The sequence below is a fragment of the Candoia aspera genome, chromosome 5, assembly GCF_035149785.1.
Source record: "Candoia aspera isolate rCanAsp1 chromosome 5, rCanAsp1.hap2, whole genome shotgun sequence".
Lineage (NCBI taxonomy): Eukaryota > Metazoa > Chordata > Lepidosauria > Squamata > Boidae > Candoia > Candoia aspera.
In genome coordinates, this window is record NC_086157.1 from 100946697 (window position 1) to 100959054 (window position 12358).

Consider the following 12358-nt stretch of genomic DNA (forward strand, 5'->3'; position numbering starts at 1 on the left):
TTCATCATTCTCACTTGAAATCTTGTAAAATCTGATCTTGAAACAATAAAACATCATAGGTTTTGGCAGCGTCATGAGAATTTAAGTTTTTTAATTTTTAAAAAATGATTTTTAATTTAAATTGAATTTCTAGGGGGTGTTATGGAAGAGCATCTCAGGTGACCTGAAGGTGAATTAAGGAATAGCTTGGGGAAAGAATTAAACACTTTTCAGGATGATGCTCAACTCCTAAGGATGGAAGTAAGGCTTTTTTTTATGAGCCTGTGTGCTACATTTACCTATAAATTAAGACCCCAAACACTCAGCAAAAGTTTTTTCCCCAAAGACCACAAAAGAATCTTGAAGGAAACCATGGAAAATGAACATCTGAAGATCATTCCCAGATTGCTAGAGTTCCTTAGAGGAATGTCAGTCATATTTTTTAAAGTAAGATCATTTTAGCAAAAAAATGTAGAGCATAATTCCTTACAAAGGAAAAGGACCTCTGTTTTAATTATGTTTTCATCCATTTTGTATTTACTATAATACTGTCTACACGTTTCCAGCATGCAGAAATATGTGAAGTAATAGTTATGTTTCCTTAACTATTTGTTATATTGTGTATGTATTTTTTTTAAAAAAATGATAAATAAAGCACATGAATACAGACAACACATTAAAAACTGTGCAGATTTTTTTCCTCCCCAGAATGTGTGCTGTTTAAATTAAGAGAAAACATGGGGAAGTGGGGGGATGGTTTGATAAGTAGAAGACAAGGGTGCCTAAATATCCTGTAAAATAACATGATGTCCAAATGAGATTACCCAACAATATCCTTCTCTGGTCACTCATTATGGGCATTGTCTTGTATTGATAATTCATTTCATGAAGTTTTTGAAGCAAGGCAAAATATAAGACATCAAGCAGCCTTTTAGCATTGTCCTCCAAATCCTTTCCCTAACTAGATAAAACATTACAACAGCCTTTCTCAACTTTGAAACTTGAAATATTTTTCAGACCTTGGGGAACCCCTGCACATTCAGGCTGAAATAGAGGCCACAAGTTAAAAAATCATTTGTTTCATGGGTAGGCCTGTATATATGCATTAATGGTGTTCTTAAACTAAGAATAAAGAATGAAACTTACTTATTTAATGTGAAGTTGCCTGAATTTAAAATAATTTTTCAAATAAATTGTGATCTCCCAGGGAACCCCTAGTGACCTCTCATGGAACCCTGGTTCAGAAACCCTGCATTACAGGGTGACTTCAATTATCTGTCTCCAATTCTGTTCCTTGGATCAAATCGTGGTAGAGTTCACACAAGATGCTGAAGCCTAAACCCAAAGTAACAAAGCACAATTGCTATGTTCAGATACTGTATGTTCCCCCCAATTAACTATAATGTGGCTTAATGTGATGGCCTGGTTCACATAATATGCTAAAACAATGTCCGGGTTCCCACAACACATTGAATCACAAATGACCCAACTGCATTTAAAATTAATCTAGCAAGTTATGTAAACCCAGCCATAGTTTACAGTTGAATCTGTTCTAATGGAGGCTATGCAGCAATATTGGACCAAGAAATCCTTGGAACAATGAAAGGTACACACATCTCACTTTAAAGAAGCTGAATTATGAGAGTGGCAGAATAAATTTTGCATCTGAGTTTTTTCATTGTGTTGTTATATATAATGAAACTATTTCCTTTATTTTATATACACACATTCTGAATAATGAATATCTTTATTATGGTCTTTGACCAGTCTTTACTATAAAAGAAAATAGTTTAATCCAACTAATCTAAAAGGAAAACAATAAAACAGTGAAACAATATATCTAATTCAAAGTTTTGCATAGTTGTATAACTTGATAAAAATATTTGGCCACCTGGTGTGTGAGTGTAGAGTCAGCGTCCCTTAAAAAGAAATAAACATAAAATCTATCAGTATGACCCTCAAATTTAGAGATGACTGGGGAGATCAAAGCATGTCTTGGGCCATCATAAAAAGGACACCATATGAGGACCCCTGGGATGGCTACCGAGAAGATATTGCAAGATGGCCTTTGTGGAGCATGAGGTACAGGGAAATCAAAACCAAATCCTGTCCTCTTGCATGCTTTGTTCCACTGGGACATCTTCTCTACTCTCCTTGGCCCTTTGTAAAGATTTAGCTAGGCAGACCTGGTGAATTCTATATGTAGTCCTCGCTTAACGACAGTAATTGGGACTGGAATTTCCTTCACTAAGTGATGTGGTCATAAAGCACAATGTCACGTGACCTCATTGCTTAGCGATGGTAATCCCAGGAATCCCCAGTTGCCATTAAGCAAATCACCATGGATTGTTAAGCAAGGACCTCATGTGATCTCAACTTCTGACTTTCTGCTGGCTTCCCCATTGACTTTGCTTGTGGGAAGCTGTCAGGGAAGGTTGGAAATCATGATCATGTGGTGTGGGGACACTGCAACAGTCATAAATCTGGGCCAGTTGCTGAGCACCTGGACTGCAATTATGTGACTGCAGGGGCACTGCAACAGTCATAACTTCAAGAACTAGTAACTACCACTTATTCAATGCTGTTGTAACTTTGGACAGTTGCTGACTGAGTGGTCATTAAACAAGGACTACCTGTATACACATTTATTTTCGGCAGCTGCGAAACCATCAACTACTCTCAACATGACAAAACATTGTGCTGCTACTGCAGAATTGGGCACAGGTTGACCCAGGGTTCTGACCATCTTACCTGACAGTCTTTAATAAGTGGGACATTTGGTACAGGCAACCACAGAGTATGCTATCTGCTAAAGCAAAGTTGGCTAGCTTGATCCTGTTATTGAATATTATTTTCTTTTCTTCCTAGCGTTTTCTTGCCAGGTTCAGAGTTCACTTTTTTCAGATCAATCAAATGTTGATCCACTGATTGTGACAGGAATTGACTGACCAGCTTGTCTCCTGAGCCTGACGTCATGGGCTGAGAGAGAGTGACTGGCCCTATGACATACTATATATTGCTATATAGTGTATGAATTGAACATTTGGGTTATTCACTGGCCTGTTTGTGATGTATGTTTGTATCCTGGACTGTTTGGTCAAGGGCTGTAATAAAGATTCACTCCATCTTTGTATAGATGTGTATAGATCTTGCTATACACATCCCTCTTATAGTCAAATAATATAGCTTCTACTACTATTTGATATCTGTAAAGCTCATTCAGGCATTCAAAAACTGGTCTTTCTGATGCTGGAGAAAGTAATTTCATATACATGTAGGCCTAAATACTTTTTTTTGCAGTTTTTCGCTGTAATTTTTGTCGCAGATGCCAAGAAAGTTAAATGTTAGTGTGTTCTCCTTTCCAATTGTCCATGTCCTCCTTTGCCTGTTCAGATATCTGGTAACCCTACACTAGCATCACCTCAAACTCATATCTCCCCCAACATCTGCATCAAAAGGGCTTTGGTTTTCTTGCTGACCCAAACCTTCACAGGAATTCTGATTTTGCTTGACAGAACTTTCCTGCTAGAATTTTTTTTTTCCTCAGTGCAACTGTCTGACAAACTGTGGGCATCCACAGGGTAGGGTCAAAAAAGTAAGATGGTGGCCACAAAACTCAGCAGAACCCCCTGTGTCTGAGTGTGAATAACTACTTCAAAGCACTTTGTCTGTGGCCTGTCATAGCACAAAATAGATCTAATATTTCCTACATAAAACACCCTTTAAAAAAACTATTAGAATTCAAAATGAAAAACCAAATATTCATTAAATAGATGTAACAGTTTGCCAAGGAGCAGCTAGGCTTGGTGATGTCTTGCAGTGAAAGCAATGAAGAATCTTGGAACACAATCATAGTGGACTGAATCCATAAGGAAAAAGAATATTTCAAAATCTGTATCTAGGTATACCGTTACTGAGGCCAAACGAAACTTCACCAAAGAGCGTTCAGGTTTTAGGCATGGGTCTACATTTCAAGGGCAGAATCTTGAGCATTTTTAAGAAGAACATCTCTGTTGTGTCCTAATTGGTTACATCTGTGAAAGTGGGTTCTGGCCATAGTGAACTTTGTTAGTCATTGCAAAGTTAAGATTCCTTCAGATCAACTTCTGGTGATATGTAGATTTCCTGGTTATAGTACAGAAATTATGTTTATCTTGAAGGAGCTACAAAATTCTGTATTGTAAAGAGCTGGTAGCCAGTGAAGTCCTCTAAAACCAACACTAGGTGTCACTTTTTTCTTGTCATTTAATTTGCATTGCAACAGGGAAACCTATTGTAAAAAGAGAAGAAACGCAGGAACCTCAGCTACACTAGATGTGGGATAATTTTTAGGAAAGAAGGAAAGAAAGAAAAAGCATGGAAAGATTTCATTTATTTATTTATTTATTTATTTACTTATTTATGGTCAAAAGGCCCAAGTAGCAAGTTAACAAATGTAATCTAAAATTTGGCATTAGATCAAAAAGTGTAACAAGTAAAATATTTGATAAATATTACATAAAACACTTTAAACCCCAGCTTACTGATGTCTTGCTAAAGACCTTGTTTTTATAGCTATCGTTAAAAATCTGGCTGTTGCCTCTGTAATTTTAGGATTTTCATCTACAAGTAAAATTTTAACATACTCAGAAGTATCTCTTCCTGGTTTTGATTTTAAAATAGGCCAGATAACATCTGCCGAAGACTTCACAATACAATAAAAGATGATCCACCATTTCAAGATCAATACTATCACAGGGACAAAATCTTTGAGAGATGGGATTTAACGACAATACATTTAATCTGGCTTTTGAAAAGTCTATTCTGTATTTACTTAAATATAAACCATTAAGATATCTAGGGAGTTGAAAAGTATATTTATAATTAATACCAAAAGCTACAGTTGAACATGGGACTTTGGCTATAGCCATTAATTCCTGTACCGAATTATCCCATAATCTTTGTTTAATATAATGAAATGCTGATGACTGGAAAATAAATAATCAGGAACAAGGCCAATCTGACTTATCTTTTGGGTCACCTGTTTAAACCACATATCTACGAAAGATTCATCTGGGATTTCATGAAAAAATCCTTCCTCATATTTGCAACCAAAACTTAATAGTGCTTAGCCAAGCCTTTGTTTTCAAAGGGCACTGCCCAGTTTCCAGGAGAGGAACACAGTCTGGAAGTTTGGAACACAACTTGGAACATTTAAAAGCAATCTTAAAAATTCACCTGCAGTTCGGCTGTTATTTTTGGCAATGTAATCCAAATCCCAAAATTTGAGATGCAGTTTTTGCATTAAAAACCTGTATTGCTGTAGGAACAAATCTTCCTTCTTTTGAATAAAAATATTGAAGCAAGACCATAATAGTAGATTTTGCTTTCAGAATGATGTTGCCAGGATAAAGCGTGATTAAATAAAATGCCCAAATAACTAAAATTCTCAAGTTGTGTTATCACATGAGCTTGAATTTTCCAGCTGTACTTTTTAACTTTTTTTTCTCAAAAGCCAACATTTTAGTTTTATCATAGCTGATTTGTAATTGATTATCTTGGCAATATTTAACAATATTTCAAGTAGGTGTTTCAATCCCAATCTAGTATGTGAAAGAAGTACAGCATCATCCTCATATAACAAAGCACAAAATTTCCTTTTGGCTAATGATGGGCAGTAGCTATCAACCTGAACTAATGTATTCTCCAGCTCATTGACATAGGTATTAAATAATGTAGGGGCCAGAGTCCAACTTTTTCTCACACCCTTGTTCATTATTATATCACCTGCAAGTAAACCTTTTCTGTTGCATCTAACTTGCTTTATACTATCTTGATATAGTGCCTGTATTAAATATGTGGGACCCCTGTCAGGGACCAAGTTCTCTAATTTAGCCCAGAGTTTTGTCCCATTAACAGAATCAAAAGTGGCCTTAAAATCTATCAAAGCAGCAAATATTTCCCTGCAAACAGCAGGGAAATAGAATATCTTCCTGCTACTGTAGGTAAGCTAATATAAAACACTGATCAAATCAGTGTCATGTTCCTAACAGCAGCCTGAGCATTTGTTAAAAAAAAGCGTTCAAGGTAAGAGGTTAATTTTTCATTTAAATGTCTAGCGTAAAGTTTTCACAGGATTGATAACAAACTAATTGGCATATAATCGACTGATTGGAAAGATATGGTAAACGGGCTATCTACAGGAGAGGGTCAAAAAAGTCAAGATGGTGGTTGCGACTGTCCTATCAAAGCTCAACCCCTTTTTAAAATGTGTCACATTTTACACATGTCAAAAGCAGCAGGACTTCAACTACACTGTGCCACCTATCTTGAGGCTTTTTGTTTTGACATCCGCACTCCATGTTCAGACCTGTTAAACATGGCTTCCAACTTCACCTATTGAGGCAGTTTAAATGAGGCCACTGAGAAACCCCTTTATGTTCAAAGCTCTAACTAACATAGAGAGCTTGTAAGCAATTTTTTCTAAATTACATAGTTTTAAATCTTAATTTCCCTGATACATAGAACACCAGGAGGCAAGCACTATGTGACTGATTTCATCCTTGTGGCAAATCATCAGAGTAGGTAGCCAGATGTTATTTTAGGGGGTTCAAACCCATTAACTCTAATTCTTTGAGCCCCTGAATTGTCATACCAGTTGTCTCACACTTAACTACAGTAGTTGGCTTATCAGGATGTCATGGATTGCTCTGTTAAATGTTTTGCTGAAATCAAGAAAGCATCCTCATGTTATATACCAGAACAATATCCAATGTTTCAAAAACAGCTCCAGCAGTTATATACTCTTCTGTGTGTATATGCCTTCAAGTGAGTCTTAACTCCTGGCAACTGCTTGGACTAGGCCCTGCAGTTTTCTTGGTAAGATTTTCAGAAGTGGTTTGCCCTTGCCTCCTTCCTAGGGCTGAGAGGGAGCGACTGGCCCAAGGTCACCCAGCCGGCTTTCATGCCTAAGGCGGAACTAGAACTCTCAGTCTCCTGGATTCTAACCCATTGCCTTAACCTCTAGACCAAACTGGCACTCTATACACTCTTCTAGGGAGTTCTTATAGATTTCATGTGCATCTCTTTATCATGTGATGTTTGTAAGTTTTATCTGAACTGTGTAGCCAACATCTAATAACCTCCTTGCAGAATTTGCCCTGACCCCCCAACCCCACTGTCCTAAGCTAAGATGGTCTATGCTAGCAGTGCTACCTGTGACCAAAGATCTACTTTCTCCACGATTTTGGACAAAATCTCAGTATATACCCAGTACCAGTTTATAATGGCACAATGAGGTCCTCTCCCAGGCCCTCCCACCAAAGGTCATAAAATGACTTTCTGCAAGGGAGAGACCTCTTCCTGTGGAGGCAACCCATTTATGGAATTCTGTTTAAAGGTTTTTATTGTATATGTTTTTATTCAAATTTTATCTTTTAGTGTGTTTTACTGTAAGCTGCCCAGAGAGCTTTGGTTATTGGGTGGTTTAACAATTTTAATGAAAAATAAATAAATTTAAAAATATATAACGTGCTTGTCTTTATTCATGTATTTAGGGAATGCACAGGACACAGCTGAGCTTGGATTGAACTGCCTCTGCAATCTTAGCTGGCTCCTTCAACTCTAAGTTATTACAGCAATAGCTAGTAATACTGCTATTAGTTGTGAATGCATTTCTTTCACTCACTCTTGATTGTGAATGCTGGAAAGTCCCACTGAGCCTGTACCGTATGGATTATGTGGTGAGAAAAAGATGACTCAAATTCCTTTCAAGTGTTGAGGATCTTTTATTTGGTTTCAAGCATAGGAACAGTTTCACAAGGTGAAATCCTTCTTCACCCTCTTCCTCATGTTCAGAAATGAGTCCTAGATTTATTTATTCAAAAGATTTATCTAGCCACCCATCTTATGCAGCATAACCCTAAGTTGCTCACAAATGAGGGTAGAAAAAAATAAAAACAGTAAAAAACAAAACCAACACTGGAACTCCTGGTGCCCCCCACCAACAACACATCCCCACACTCCACAAAGAATTTTACTGGGCTTCAGCCTCACACTACCTTAATGCTTGTGGGAAAACCTAAGGCTTTTTGGAAGGCCACAAGGATAGGGCCCTACCAGATCTGAGGGGAAAGGGTGCCCCAAAAGGCAGGGGCTGATACCAAGAAGGTATGCTACCTAGGTCCCACTAGATAGCAACATATAAGGGAAGAAGTGTGCCCACCTGTGAGCCCTTCAAGGTAGACCAGACTAGGAAACCAAAGTCATGCATGCCAATACTATTTTTATTATAAGGTTATAGTAATAGAATCTTCTGACTTTGAATGCACTTTCCCCCTCCTTCCCTTTATCTTAATGAGAACTAGGGAGGGTCTTGCCTAAGATGCTTTCCCAGGTTACAGTTACAGCTTTGGCACGGACTCAGATTTCTTTTATCTGATTGTTGTCTTGGTTGTGGCTCTTTCTCCTGCTCCTCAAGGTTATTCATTCTTCCCATTACACCACCCTATCAGACCTAGTGGAACTGGCAGATACCTTCATGGTAAGGCGGTTCTGTGAATAACTTGGCCTGTGCTTTTCAGGGCTTTAAAGACAATAAGCAGCACTTTGAATCGCACATGGAAAGAAACTGAAAGCCAGTGCAACACCCACAGTAGTGGTGTAACATGAGTGAAGCATGAGGCACCCAAAATTGTGTGTGCCACCACATTCTGAACCAGTCGTATCTTTGGATGGCCTTCAAAGGCAGCCCCATGTACAGCGTGTTGCAGTAATCATCACAAAGAAGGCCTAACTCCTAACTTAGCTTGAATCTCCCACGGCTTCTATTTCTTAAATTGTTTTTAATGAGGTAGTTGCACATGCTCGAATTCTATCTTGCAAGATTACAAGATTACATAATCTAAAATAAATTTATCTGAAAAATGAAGGAAGGCCAGTCTGGCATGCTGACTTCTGGTGATGACCTCATCCTTTTCAAGGTTCTTTTGCAATCAACTTCCTTAGAATTTGCTCTAGAGTCTTCCCAGATATTGATGTCAGACTCACTGGCCTATGCTTCTCCTTCTGAAGCTGAAGATAGCATTTGTTCTTCTCCTGTCATCCTGTCACCTGTCATGTCACCTATTCTCCAGAGGTTCTCAAAGATATTATGTAACAATTCAGCAATTTCCTTTGTTACTTTAGGATGTAACCACCTGGCCCTGGCCCTTTAAACTAAATAGCTGATCATGTTTCTATCAATCCTAAATTTCAATCCTGCTCCTTTAGCTTTCTTTGCACAATTGCCATATCCTCTTGTTAGAGAAAATTGAACCAAGCTAGGATTTCCACATCTCTGCCCTTTCTTTGTCAGCATTTTGCTGTCTTCCTTGACCAGTTGGCATATTCATCCATTTCTTTTCCTATTTTTGAAGGTATCTAAAAGGCCATTTGCGTTGTTAGCATGTTTCACCAATCTCAGCTCATTCCAAGCTCTCCCTTTCCTGATGCAGATATAGAGTTCTGGGCTATCCGTACTGTGTATATTCCTTCCTCTTTCCATCATGGCATCCTCTGTGTTCAGAACTTAACCAGCTTTCTGTACAATCACAGTTCTGCTCTCCTCCCACCTATCTTAGGCACATTTTCCCATGATGGTAAATCATTATATGCTGTTCCTATAAACGCCAAAGATTATAGCGCAATGAATGTCAAGTGAAATCAGAGTTAACTAATTTGGATAGTTTTACATCCATAAATATGAGAAACCACCAATAAATTAGACTTACAAAGTCAATAGTTCATCTACGAAAAAGGAAAAAAACATGACACTGAAAATCACTGAGGACATATTATTCTGCCAAATGTTCACAAAACGTTCACAACTATGGCCTTAGACTTCCCACAAAACTCAGAAGCGTGCTCAGTGACATTGCTATAATAACTAAGGCCAGTAAAGATTGCACTCGTTGACAATATGAGGCAACCACCTTCTGATATTATGGAGGAAGGTTATTAAGTCCCTTCAAAATCTTTTCCTGAAAACGAAGTGTCTGGCAAACTCTTCTGCTATTACAAACTTCCTATTTCTCTCATGTCCCTACAGGACAGAGGCAAAGAAAATGACATTACACGATTGGTTCCTGTGACTTTGAGGAAACAGTTTTGCCATCAAACATTAAGTCTGAAATCATCTCAGTATACATTTCTGAGTGAAATATTCTGTAGACCACAATTTCCTCTTTCTCTCAAGGTCTGTTGATAATGTGTGTGAACACTAGGTGATATGAGGACATGTTTTCCATATATAGTAGACAGAAAGCACAGTACTGAGATGAATGATGTCCCTTCTCGTAATTATATGAGAAGCATTTAGCTCTTTGTATATAAGTATGTTTACATCTAGGTATCTATTATGTGGTTTTGTAGATACATTTACTGGTAGATATGAAAGTTTTACAACGTTTGGAATAGTTGATTCAATTTTAAGGAGATTTGACTGAGTTATGAGTTTGAACAAACCACATTTAAAGTATATTATAACATTTCTTCATGTTCATCAGCACAATTTTTCAAATTTATTTCATTAGGTTCCCCACCCCCGAATATTAAATTTTTAGCATTTGATTCACTTCCTCTCTGACATATCATAATTGCTCCCATATAAATCTGAAGTAGTCCTTATAGCATGCCCTTACTTCAGTTTTACTCCGAATAATTTCATTACTTGTATTCATAATTATGTTCACTCTATTGGAAGTTTCTTGTTTAGCCTTTTCACCTCCTCCCCAAACAATTGTTCATTTGCTTCAAATTTTTTTGCATTTTTTTTCTGTGTCTTTTCCTCTTAAGTGTTCCTGAAATCAAATCTTTATTATGGTCATAAGCCAGCACATGGAAGGTGGGGTAGAGTCATTAAAAAAGCATAAAAGATACATCAATAGTAAAAATAAATACCTAAATCTAAAAAAGGATTATGAAAAGCTAGAAGATATATGTATGAAAAACTAAAAGTAGATATAAAAAGTGAGAATCTAAAAGAAGGGGTAGGAGCATTAAATGGGTAGAGGGGAGCATAAAAGGTTAGTATGTGAAAGACTATATCTCTCAAGTTACAAAGCACTTTAATATAGTGAATTAGGTGCTCTTTAAATCTAGTTTATAGAATAGGTCATCATCTGATGAATTTTGAGTGCTGCTGTAAATTTCATTCTTTATTTTTAGTTTAAGAACACTGTTAATGCATATATAGAGGCCTACACATAAAACAAATCTAATAATTTTGTAACTTGTGGCCTATATTTGAGCCTGAATATGTAGGGGTTCTCCAAGGCCTGAAAAATATTTCAAGGGTTCCTCCAGGGTCAAAAGGTTGAGAAAGGCTGCTGTATATTGTAGCAGGGTTGGTATCTGAAAACAACAGAGAGGTGTAGAATTGTCCTGTGTGCCCTGGGTATTTTATGCAGTAATGTTGAGATGAGGCTGGTACGAATGTCTCTGTAGTACAGGCACTGGAGTAGCACATGATCTGTTGTTTCTGTGTGTCCAGAGTCATGGCGGTAAGGAATCTTCCTGTATCAGCCTTCAAAGACAGCTGAGGGGAAGGCATGACATGGTGCCAGATTAAAGGCCTTTCTGAGTTTTGGTACTTCAGGTTTAGTTTGGTAAGCCATAGGGGAGGGAGAGTACCTGTTGGAGTCACCGGTAATGAAGTTTGGGGTCCTAGCTCCAAAGTGTCTTTGGCTATAATCTTTTGCAGTTCTCTTTTTCCCTTGATAGACATTAGACATGATATATTATTCTCTTGATAAGCATCATACTTGCAGCAGTAATTGTCTTCTATAGTTTTTCTCATCCACAATTTCATTCAGCCATCATTCCACCAAACGCCATTTTTCATCTTCACATTAGCATAGCTCCATGCACTCTTGCAGCATTTTATAACTTAATAATTCTTTCACTCTGTTCCAAGCAAATTCTACGTTCTCTTTCCTTATATCCACTTGGCGTTAATTCTTCAGGGAAATTAATCTATCTTCTAATACTTTTCAATATATCTCATTTGCCTGCAGTCATTCTATTCTGCTCTCAGATTTGTGTCACTTTTGTTTCATGTCTGTTTTTTCTCAAGATTAATTCTTGGCACTATCTCTCATCACCACTGTATTTTTTACTTATTCTTTCATTTTTTTTCATCATAAGCTTTCAGATCAAATGCTTTTATATTTATAGTCATTTCTCTGCGATAGATATGCATGGATAGACTTAGGCTTAAACCATATATCTATGTTTATCTTTTTTCTAAGCAGACGCTCACCATTCTCCTTCATCTGTGGGTCTACAAATGGCCCAGTTGCTTTTCTGTCCTCTAGTTTCTTCTTCCTGCCCAACTGTTGACATCATGCAGCTTTTCCCCCCC